Below are 12111 nucleotides of genomic sequence, written 5' to 3'. Positions count from 1 at the left end.
AGGGGACACAGGTAGTGTCTCCCCATATTTGAATATAAGCAGTTTATCCTTGTTTATTCCTTTATTAGTGTTCATTCATATTTACTTCTTTATGCTTCTTTTCACTCCTGTGTTCGAACTTTAGAGTTTCTTTGTAGCTCTAGTCATTTCATGAGGATTGCTTTGAAAGTCCTTTATTTCATTAAAAGTCCCATTTCCCCCTGGAGTATAATAGTAATTTTTGCTGGCTAAGTTATTCTTGACTTTAAGGCCATGTCCTTCCAAGTTCTCTGCTGCTTTATAATGGTGGCTACTAAATTGTGGGCAGTCCTGATTCACTCCTAGATACTTGAATTCTTTCTGACCGCTTGCAATAATTTTCTTTGAATTAGAAGCTCTGGATTTTGTTTATGATGTTCCTAAGAGTTTTCGTTTTGGGATTTCAGAAGCTAAGAGGGACTACTTTTCAAGAAGTATTATTGGAGACTCATCAGATTTGTGTGTGTGTGTGTGTGTGTGTGTGTGTGTGTGTGTGTGTGTGTGTGTAAAAACACTAAAAGAAAACTAAGTTAGAATGTAACATCATAAAAACTAGCATTGGTTTCAAACTCAGGATCAGTTTCCCCAGAAACTTCTTTTGAAGACAAAAAAGGAACATTTAAAAACCAAAAAAATAGGCTTCCCCTACATACTCACACTTGGAAAGGACTTTTCAAAATGAGGTAGACATATTCTGGTACTTAACCAGAAGAATATAAGACAGAGAGAAAGAGAACACACAAAATATACTGAAAAGATTGACAATCCCAAGATAAAACTGTCTTGCTAAAAGAGTTATGGTGTGGTGAACTGAGTTTTAGGGAAACATCAATTTAATAGCATGAAATATAGGAAATGTTTCACATTAAATTTAGTTATAGAAATAGTTATAGTTAAATAAGAAAGTTATATTTTCTTTCAGTCAGTTGTCCTTTATTAAGTGCCTATTCTGTTCTAGGCCCTGTACTAAGCCCCAGGGATAAAAAGAAGGGAGGAAAAACAGATTGCTCTCAAGGACCCCAAAGTCTTATTTGGGAGCAACTGTGTACAAATATAAGATTGCACCAGGTGTAATTTCAAAGGGAAGGCACTAACATTAAGGGGGAATCAGGAAGAGTGTCTTGTAGGAGGTGAGACTTTAGCTGAAACTTGAAGGAAGCCAGGGATGCAGAGAGAGGAAAATTAGGGTGAACATTTGAAGCATTGGGGATATCTAGTGAAAATGCTCAAGAATTGAGAGATGGAGTATCATGTGCTCAGAATAGCAAAGAAGCCAGTATCAGTGAACTACAAAATACATGGAGTGAAGTATGAGACTGGAATGATAGAAGGGAGACAGCTTATGTCTCCTTAAGAGCCAACCATAGATTTTATATTTGAACCTAGAAACAAGAGGAAGTCACTGGAGTTTATTGAATAGGTGATGATATGGTTAGTTTTGTGTTTTAGAAAGTTCATTTTGATGACTAAGTGAAGGACAGGCTCAAGTGGGGAGAAATTTGAGGCAAGAAGACCAATCAGAAGTCTACTGTAACATAATCCACGTGATGATGCCTATACCAGCATGGCTGCAGTGACAGAAAAGAGAAGGGAATAGATAGGAAAGATAATATGAAGATAGAAATGACAGGTCTTCACAGTTGATGGGATGTTGAGGGATTAGAATAAGGAAGGAAGTATGATACCTAGGTTGCAAATCTGGCTGCATGCAGTTAGGAATAGAGAAGAATAGTAGAGTGGGGGGAAGATGAGTCTGGTTTTAGACATGTTGATGTCCAAAGAACAACTGTTTCAAGATGTCCATTAGGGAGCGCAGCAGGGCGGAAGGGACCTGAGAAGCCCGAGAGTGGCGGGCGAAACCAGCAGAGCAGGAGACAAGCCAAACCGAGCTGGTGAGAGCCGCTGAGCGCCAGATATCAGCGCAGCAGCCCTTGAAACCTTCATTCTGAAGACTAAACTTCGGTAAGTCACCTACTGGAACTTCCGGGAGCTAGGATGGCGGAGTGATCAGTAAATGCTCTCTCCTCCCCCCTGATGACCGTGAAAGAACCATAAAATTCTTCCCCAGATAAATCCTGGATCAGCGGGAACAGCAGAAGGGGGCAAAAAGTCTCATAACACCAGAGGCTAGAAAAATAGCAAAGGGGGATTCTTCCCACTGTGGCGGAGGCGATCTGGAAGGACAGACGACCCAGGGCAGAGAAAATTCGCACTGAGACCCAGGCAAGCCTCAGAACCGGGAGACAAGCCCCAGGAGGGGCGGGAACACGCATTAGCTTCTAGGCTTGCCCCAGCCCTCCAGGGGAAAAGGGAAGACAATAGGGAAGTTGGGATCACCATCCCCTGACCTTGCCTTTGCCTCAGGTCAGCTGAGGAGATCTCCTGAGACCAGACCATCCCTCCCACACACCTAACAAGCTAACCCCAGGGTTGATCTAGGAAACAAAAAAAAAGCCTGCTTTTAGCCTAGACACACATCAGCTCAACTTAAAGATCTGTACCTTCTGACTGAAAGAACCAGAAGCTACAACACTCAGCCAACATCATGAATTGGAAAAAGCAGATGAAAAGTGAAAAAACCATAGAATCTTTCTATGGGGATAAGGACCAAAACACAAACACCAAAGAGGTTAGAGCTGAGACTGTACTTCCATCTGAAACCTCAGATGGGACTATGAATTTCTCGCAAGCACAACTAGATTACCTGGAACATCTGAAGAAGGATATAAAAGAAAAACTGGCCAATGATTTTAAAATTATAAAAAAAGAATTCACTGATGAGAACATCACTCTGAAAAGGAAAATTGAACAGATGGAAAAGGAAGTTCAAAAATTAACTGGAGAGAATAATTCCCTAAAAGGAAGAGTTAATCAAACAGAAAAGGAAACCCAAAACCTAATTGGGAAAATTGATCAGATGGAAAAGGAAACCCAAAACCTAACTGGGAAAATTGGTCGAATGGAAAAAGAAGTAAAAAAATTAAATGGAGAAAATAGCTCCTTAAAGGGAAAAATTGGTCAGATGGAAAAGGAGATGCAAAAGCTAACTGAAGAAAACAATACGATAAAGATTAGAATTGGGCAAGTAGAAACTAATGACTCAATGAGGCAACAAGAATCAGTCAAACAAAATCTAAAGAATGAAAAGATAGAAGAAAATGTAAAATATTTAATTGGAAAAACAACTGACCTGGAAAATAGATCCAGGAGAGAAAATCTAAGAATTATTGGCCTGCCAGAAACCCATGATGAAGAAAAGAGTCTGGACAATATCTTCCAGGAAATCATCAAGGAAAATTGCCCAGAAGTACTAGACTCAGAGGGCAAAATAGTCATCGAAAGAATCCACTGTTCCCCTCCCGAAAGGGATCCCAAACTCAAAACCCCAAGAAATATAGTTGCCAAATTCCAGAGCTATCAAGTGAAGGAGAAAATACTACAAGCAGCCAGAAAGATGTCCATTAGGTAGACTGGAGGTCAGGAGAAAATATAGGACTAGATAAATAAAACTGAGAGTCATCTGAATAGAGATGATACTTTAAACCATGAAACCTGATGAGATCAATGAATGAAATAATCTGTAGGGAGAAGAAAGCCCTTGAGGCCTCCCACCATTAGTGGGTGTGATGTGGATGAAATTTCAGCAAAGGAGACTGAGAAGGAGCAGTCAGATAGGTAAGAGACAGGAGATAGAAGTGTCAAAAAAATCTAAGAGTATCAAGAAGGTGATTGATAGTGTCAGAGGCTGCAGAGATCAAAAAAGTTGAGGCTTGAGAAAAGTCCTTGAGACTTGTCATTTAAGAGACCATTAGGTCTCTCCATTCTGGTGGTACTGAAGTGGGTTTGGTATACACGTGATGAACCTGTTGCTGTTTGCAGTGATGTGTCTGTTCTCTGCTGTTCAAAGTGAAAAAAGGGACAAGGCTTCTGGCATCTAAGTCACTGCTGAATAGATATGCTGTAGAAGGAAAGGACCTGACCTTGCAGTACAACATCTACAATGTTGGATCAAGTGCAGCCCTAGATATGGAATTATCTGGTGATTCATTTTTCCCCAGAAGACTTTGGTATTGTTTAAGAAACGCTCAGTGTCAAATGGGACAGAATTGCTTCTGCCAATAGTTTCCCATACTGTTGTCCTGCGCCCCCTCAAGGCTGGCTATTTTAACTTTACCTCTGCAACCATCACATATCTTGCCCAGGAAGAAGGGCCTGTGGTGGTTGGCTTCACCAGTGCTCCTGGTCAGGGAGGAATTCTGGCACAATGAGAATAGGAGATTCTCTCCCCATTTCCTGGACTGGGCAACATTTGGTGTGATGACCCTTCCTTGCATTGGGATTCCCCTGCTCCTGTGGTACTCAAGTAAGAGAGAATATGACACTCCCAAGAACAAGAACTGAATGTGCACTCTCCCCTCCCAAGAAATCAAGATATTTTCCAGACTCCAAAGATAGCTCCAAATGCCCTTCACCACCTCTCCATGACCTATGAACCCAGAGAGCCTCCTTGGTACAGTTTATTGTTGGATTTTTTTATAAACAGAAACACCCCAGCATTGACCTTGAGCCCAAGTAGCCTTCTCCCTTTGCGGCTGCTCAGTGCAAAGCTGATGATGAGGACTGTCTAAGGAGGTAAAAGGGGGGACTTCAGAGGCTGCCTCTGCAAAGAGGAAATCAGAATTCTCCACAAGTCTCTTGGAGGCTTTCTGGTTTGGGAGCAGGGAAGTGCTTACTGAAATTGAGTTTTCTAATAAAAACAAACTCCACCTCAAAAAAAAAAAAGCCAGAAAAAAAGTGAAAATAAAGGAAGTGGAAGTTGTGTACTGTAGATCGACTCAAAGAATTTAGAAATACACTGAAAGCTAGTGGGAGTGGATGGATCAAATGAGAGTTGTTTGAAGACGAGAGCTAAATTGGCACCTATTCCCTTCAAAAATTGAGGTGGTATAGGATAGACTACGCCCTGAAGTATGGAGGGACAATGTTTATACTTTGTTCTTGCTATGTCTTTGAAATAAATAACCTCTTCTAAATGCTAATAAAGTTAAGTGATTAAATCGAAATGGGGTGGGGCTCCTACCTTGTTTGTAGAGAAGAAACACCCCACAAACCCCTCAGAGTACTTTAGGGGACAGATGTGGAAGCCTGAGATTGGAAGACTAATTCAGAGAATATTTACTAAGTATTTCTTTTTTCCCTGTCATACTTGTATAAAGGTGATTAAATGGTAAAATTCTTTGATGTTTTCATCTTAATATCCCTAATGCCTTGCATGCTACTTGATACTAAGTTTTGTTAGAACCTGTGATTTCATCAATGTTGGGAACTCTAGGTGTGAAAACTCCCCCTAGCCATGCAGAGAAGCCATTAGTCCGTAATTAGTCTTAGATGCCTGGGACACTGAGTGGATAAATAATTTGTTTGGGTCACACATCACCAGTAAGCATCAGGCAGTTTTTGAAGGAAGATCTTGCTGACCTCCCTTGTTAACTATTTCAAAGCTGTTTTTGCGTTTTTGTACCCAAATATGTAGTAGTTCTTTAAATGCTTGTTGTATTTATTATCATTTGCTAGTAAGCTCAGGGAAGACTGATGATTTTTTTTTTCAAAAATTAACTAATTTTTAGTTTTCCACATTCATGTCCATGAGATTTTGATTTCCAAATTTTCTCCCCATCTCTCCCATCCCCCTACCCTAAGATAGCATGCATTCTGATTACCCTTTCCCTGAATCTGCCCTCCCTTCTATCACATCCCTCTCTTCTCTTATCTCCTTACTCTCTATTTTTTGTATGGCAAGATAGATTTCTATACCCCATTGCCTGTATATCTAATTTCCCAATTACATGTAAAAACAACTTCTAACATTTGTTTTTAAAACTTTCAGTTCCAGCTTCTCTCCCTTCCTCCCTTCCTACCCACCCCCATTGAGAAGGTAAACAGTTCGATATAGATTATAGATGGTGTAGTCATGCAAAACACTTCCATACAGTCGTGTTGTAAAAGACTGACTATATTTTCCTCCATTCTATCCTGCCATTCCCCTATTTATTCTGTTCTCTCTTTTGACCCTGTTCCTCCTCAGAAGTGTTTACTTCTAATTACTCCTTCCTCCTATTTGCCCTACCTTCTATGATCTTACACACACACACACACACACACACACACACACACACACACACACACACAACTTATCCCCTTTCCCCCTACTTTCCTGTAGGATAAGATAGATTTTCATACCAAATTGAGTGTGCATGTTATTCCCTCCTTAAACCAAATCTGATGAAAGTAAGGTTTACTCTGTCCCTTTCACATTCTCCTCCATTGAAAAAACATTTTCTTGCCTTTTTTATGTGGGTAGGAATGTAAACAGTTCAACTTTAGTAAGACCCATATGATTTCTCTTTCCTGTTTACCTTTTCATGTTTCTCTTAATTTTTGTATTTGAAAGTCAAATTTTCTATTCTACTCTGGTCTTTTCATCCCAAATGCTTTAAAAATCCTCTATTTCATTGAATGACCATTTTTTTCCCTGAAGGATTATATTCAGTTTTGCTGGATAGGTGATTCTTGATTTTAATCCTAGCTCCTTTGACCTCTGGAATATCATATTCCAAGCCCTTTGATCCCTTAATGTAGAAGCTGCTAGATCTTGTGTTGTCTTGATTGTGTTTCCATAATACTGGAATTGTTTCTTTCTGACTGCTTGCAATATTTTCTCCTTGACCTGGTAACTCTGGAATTTGACTGCAATATTCCTAGGAGTTTTCCTTTTGGGATCTCTTTCCAGAGGCAATGGGTGGATTCTTTCAATTTCTAAAATATTAGGGCAGTTTTCCTTGATAATTTCTTGACAGATGATGTCTAGCCCCCTTTTTTATCATGACTTTCAGGTAGTCCAGTAAGTTTTAAATTCTCTCTCCTGGATTTGTTTTCCAGGTCAGTGATTTTTCTAATGAGATATTTTACATTGTCTTCTACTTTTTCATTCTTGTGGTTCTGTTTTATACTTTCTTGATTTCTCATAAAATCATTAACTTTCATTTGCTCCATTCTAATTTTGAAGGAATTATTTTCTTCAATGAGTTTTTGGACCTCCTTTTCATTTTGACCAGTTCTGCTTTTTAAGGTATTCTTCTCTTCATTGGCTTTTTGGACCTCTTTTGCTATTTGGGTTAGTCAATTTTTTAAGATGTTATTTTCTTCAGCATTTTTTGGGTCTTCTTTAGCAAGCTGTTGACTTGTTTTTCAGGATTTTCTTGCATGACTCTCATTTCTCTTCCCAATTTTTCCTCCACTTCTCTTACTTGATTTTCAGAATCCTTTTTGAGCTCTTCCATGACCTGAGACCAATTCATATTTTTCTTGGAGCCTTTTGATGTAGGAGGTTTGACTGTTTTCTCCTTCTGGTTGTATATTTTGATTTTTCTTGTTACCAAAGTGAGATTCTCTAGTCTGATTGTTTTTTGTTTTTGCTCATTTCCCCTGCCAATTACTTGACTTTTGAGGTCTTTGTCAAGGTAGTTCTCTTGGGGTAGGGGGTGTACTGTCAGCTGTTTGATCCCCCCACAAGGGGGGCAGCTGCCCTCTACAGGCTCCCCTGTCCCCTCTGCTTCCCTGGGACTGGGGTCAGCTCACTCTCTCACATAGGTCTGACAGGTTTTTTGTTTTTTTTCTTTTTTCAGTCTGGCATGACATGGTTTTTGTAAAACCACACTGAATCTTTGTTTATTAACTATGCTTTTAAAAATGTTTTTCTTTCCTTTTAAAATTATTTTTAAAAAATTAATTTATTTGTTTTCAGTTTTCTACTATCGCTTCCATAAATCTTAGATTTTCTCTCACTCCATACCCCCTCCCTGCCCCCTGCCTCCTTGAGATGGCATGCAATTTCATATGGATTCTTCACATGCATTCTTACTAAATACATTTTCACCTTAGTCATGTTGCATAGAAGAAATCAAATAAATGGAAGAAACCATGAGAAAAACCAAAACAAAACAGGAGAAAATAGTCTGCTTCATTCTGTGATCCAGTTCCATGGTTCTTTCTCTGGATATTGGAAGGCATTTTGCCTCGAGACCATTGGGAATTTTTTAGGACCTTGCATTGTCTATATACCTAGATTATATATCCATTTGGACTTTATTCTTGTGTACAGTGTCAGGCACTGGTCTATGTCCAGGTTCCGCCACACTGTTATCCAGTTTTCCCAGCAATTTTTGTCAAACTGTGAGTTCTTATCCCAGAAGCTGGGTCCTTGGGTTTATCAAACAGTAGATTGCTATATTCATTGACTACTGTGTCTTGAGTACATAACTTATTCCATTGGTCTACCCCTCTATTTCTTAGTCAGTACCAAGTGATTTTGATGATTGTTGTTTTATAATACAATTTGAAATCTGGTAGGGCTAGATCACCTTCCCTACAATTTCTTTTCATTAGTCCCCTTGATATTCTGGACCTTTTGTTCTTCCAGGTGAATTTTGATATTATTTTTTTCTAGCTCTAGACTATAATTATCTGGTAATTTGATTGGTATGGCACTGAATAAGTAAATTAATTTAGGTAGAATTGTCACTTTTATTATATTAGCTTGGCCTACCCATGAGCAGCTGATGTTTTTCCACTTATTTAGATGTGACTTTATTTGTGCGAAAAGTGTTTTGTAATTGTGTTCATATAGTCCCAGGGTTTGTTTTGGCAGATAGACTCCCAGATATTTTATAGTGTCTACCGTAGCTTTAAATGGGATTTTTCTTTCTGTCCTTTGCTTTTGGGGTTTGTTAGTAACATATAGAAATACAGATGATTTATGTGGGTTTATTTTGTAACCTGCAACTTCCCTAAAGTTGTTTATTATTTCAAGTAGTTTTTTTTTTATTTGGTCCTCTGGGATTCTCTAAGTATATCATTATAACATCTGCAAAGAATGATAATTTAGTTTCTTCTTTGCCTATTCTAATTCCTTCAAGTTTTTTTATTCTCTTATTGCTGAAGCTAACATTTCTAGTACCATATTGAATAACAGTGGCGATAATGGACATTGTTTCATCCCTGATCTTACTGGAAATGCATCTAGCTTATCCCCATTACATTTAATGCTTGCTGATAGTTTTAGATAGATACTGCTTATTATTTTATGGAAGGTTTCATTTATTCCCATGCTCTCCAGTGTTTTCAATAGGAATGGGTGTGTATTTTGTCAAAAGCTTTTTCTGCATCTATTGAGAGGATCATACGGTTTCTGTTTGTTTTGTTGTTGATGTGATCAATAATGCTCATAAATTTTCTAATGTGAACCATTCCTGCATTCCTGGTATAAATTCTTCCTGATCATAGTGTATTATTCTTATGACAAGTTGCTGTATTCTTTTTGCTAATAATATCTTATTTAAAGTATTGCATTTATATTCATTAGAGAAAGTGGTCTTTAATTTTCATTCTCTGTTTTGGCTCTTCCTAGTTTAGGTATCAGAACCGTATTTGTATCATAAAAAGAATTTTATAGAACTCCTTCACCAGTTTTCCCAAGTGGTCTGTATAATATTGGAATTAACTATAAATGTTCATTAAATGTTTGATAGAATTCACTTGTGAATCCATCTGGCCCTGGAGATTTTTTGTTGGCTTGTTCAATTTCTTTTTCTGAGATGGGGTTATTTAAGTATTCAGCTTCCTCTTCATTTAATCTGGGCAGTTTATATTTTTTAAAATATTCATCCATCTCACTTAGATTGTCATTTATTGGCGTATAGTTGGGCAAAGTAATTTTTGATTATTGTTCTTAATTTCCTCATTGGAAATTAGTTCACCCTTTTCATTTTTGATAATGGTAATTTGGTTTTCTTCTTTATTTTTTTTTAATCAAATTGACCAAAAGTTTATCAATTTCATTTTTTTTCATAAAACCAACTCTTAGTTTTATTTATTAGTTCAATAGTTTGCTTAATTTCAATTTCATTAATCTTGTCTTTGATTTTCAGTATTTATTTTTTTTTAATTTCATTTAATTTTTTTATTATTTTTTTCCAATTTATTTATTTATTTAACTTTTTTAACATTCATTTTCACAGAATTTTGGGTTTTTCTCCCCCCTTTATCCCCTCCCCCCACCACAAAGCACCGAGCATTCCAATTGATCCCATCACCAATCTGCTCTCTCCTTTATCATCCCTCTCTGCTCGTCTCCATCCTCTCCTCTGTCCTGTAGGGCCAAATAACTTTCTAAACCCCTTTACCTGTATATCTTATTTCCTAGCGGCAAGAACAGTACTCGACAGTTGTTCCTAAAACTTGGAGTTCCAACTTCTTCTCCTCCCTCCCTCCCCACCCCCTCCCTTTGGAAGGCAAGCAATTCAATATAGGCCAAATCTGTGTAGTTTTGCAAATGACTTCCATAATAGTTGTGTTGTATAAGACTAACTGTATTTCCCTCCATCCTATCCTGCCCCCAATTACTTCTATTCTCTTTTGATCCTGTCCCTCCCCATGAGTGTCAACCTCAAATTGCTCCCTTCTCCCGATGCCCTCCCTTCCATCATCCCCCCCACCCTGTTTATCCCCTTATCCCCCACTTTCCTGTATTGTAAGATAGGTTTTCATACCAAAATGAGTGTGCATTTTATTCCTTCCTTTAGTGAAATGTGATGAGAGTAAACTTCATGTTTTTCTCTCACCTCCCCTCTTTTTCCCTAAACTAAAAAAGTCTTTTGCTTGCCTCTTTTATGAGAGATAATTTGCCCCATTCCATTTCTCCCTTTCTCCTCCCATATATTTCTCTCTCACTGCTTGATTTCATTTTTTTAAAGATATGATCCCATCCTCTTCAATTCACTCTGTGCACTCTGTCTCTGTGTGTGTGTGTGTGTGTGCATGTGCGTGTGCATGTATGTGTGTGTAATGCCACCCAGTACCCAGATACTGAATAGTTTCAAGAGATATAAATTATGTCTTTCCATGTAGGAATGTAAACAGTTCAACTTTTATAAATCCCTTATGACTTCTCTTTGCTGTTTACCTTTTCATGCTTCTCTTCATTCTTGTGTTTGAAAGTCAAATTTTCTTTTGAGCTCTGGTCTTTTCATCAAGAATGCTTGAAAGTCCTCTATTTCATTGAAAGACCAATTTTTCTCCTGAAGTATTATACTCAGTTTTGCTGGGTAGGTGATTCTTGGTTTTAGTCCTAGTTCCTTTGACTTCTGGAATATCCTATTCCATGCCCTTCGATCCCTTAATGTAGAAGCTGCTAGATCTTGTGTTATCCTGATTGTATTTCCACAATACTTGAATTGTTTCTTTCTAGCTGCTTGCAATATTTTCTCCTTGACCTGGGAACTCTGAAATTTGGCCACAATGTTCCTAGGAGTTTCTCTTTGCGGATCTTTTTCAGGTGGTGATCGGTGGATTCTTTCAATATTTATTTTGCCCTCTGGTTCTAGAATATTAGGGCAGTTTTCCTTGATAATTTCATGAAAGATGATGTCTAGGCTCTTCTTTTGATCATGCCTTTCAGGTAGTCCCATAATTTTTAAGTTGTCTCTCCTGGATCTATTTTCCAGGTCAGTTGTTTTTCCAATGAGATATTTCACATTATCTTCCATTTTTTCATTCTTTTGGTTTTGTTTTGTGATTTCTTGGTTTCTCATAAAGTCATTAGCCTCCATCTGTTCCATTCTAATTTTGAGAGAACTATTTTCTTCAGTGAGCTTTTGAATCTCCTTTTCCATTTGGCTAATTCTGCTTTTGAAAGCATTCTTCTCCTCATTGGTTTTTTGAACCTCTTTTGCCAGTTGAGTTAGCCTATTTTTCAGGGTGTTATTTTCTTCCGCATTTTTTTGGGTCTCCTTTAGCAGGGTGCTGACCTCTGCTGTTCATGCTTTGCTTGCATTTCTCTCATTGCTCTTCCCAGTTTTTCCTCCACCTCTCTAACTTGATTTTCAAAATCCTTTTTGAGCTTTTCCATGGCCTGAGCCCATTGAGTGGGCTGGGATACAGAAGCCTTGACTTCTGTGTCTTTCCCTGATGGTGAGCATTGTTCTTCCTCATCAGAAAGGGAGGGAGGAAATACCTGTTCACCAAGAAAGTAACCTT

At 38.1% G+C, this 12111-nt stretch overlaps 1 protein-coding gene and 1 pseudogene across 11 annotated transcripts in view; both read left to right on the top strand.

The window, feature by feature from the left end:
• The window catches only part of MYO9A (myosin IXA), a 342794-nt gene that overhangs the window by 48831 nt on the left and 281852 nt on the right, over positions 1-12111 (top strand). The window lies entirely within an intron of this gene.
• LOC140517060 (translocon-associated protein subunit beta pseudogene) lies at positions 3796-4515 on the top strand (annotated as a pseudogene).

This window comes from Notamacropus eugenii, chromosome 1 (genome assembly GCF_028372415.1).
Source record: "Notamacropus eugenii isolate mMacEug1 chromosome 1, mMacEug1.pri_v2, whole genome shotgun sequence".
NCBI lineage: Eukaryota > Metazoa > Chordata > Mammalia > Diprotodontia > Macropodidae > Notamacropus > Notamacropus eugenii.
This window is presented reverse-complemented; position numbering and strand designations above follow the sequence as displayed.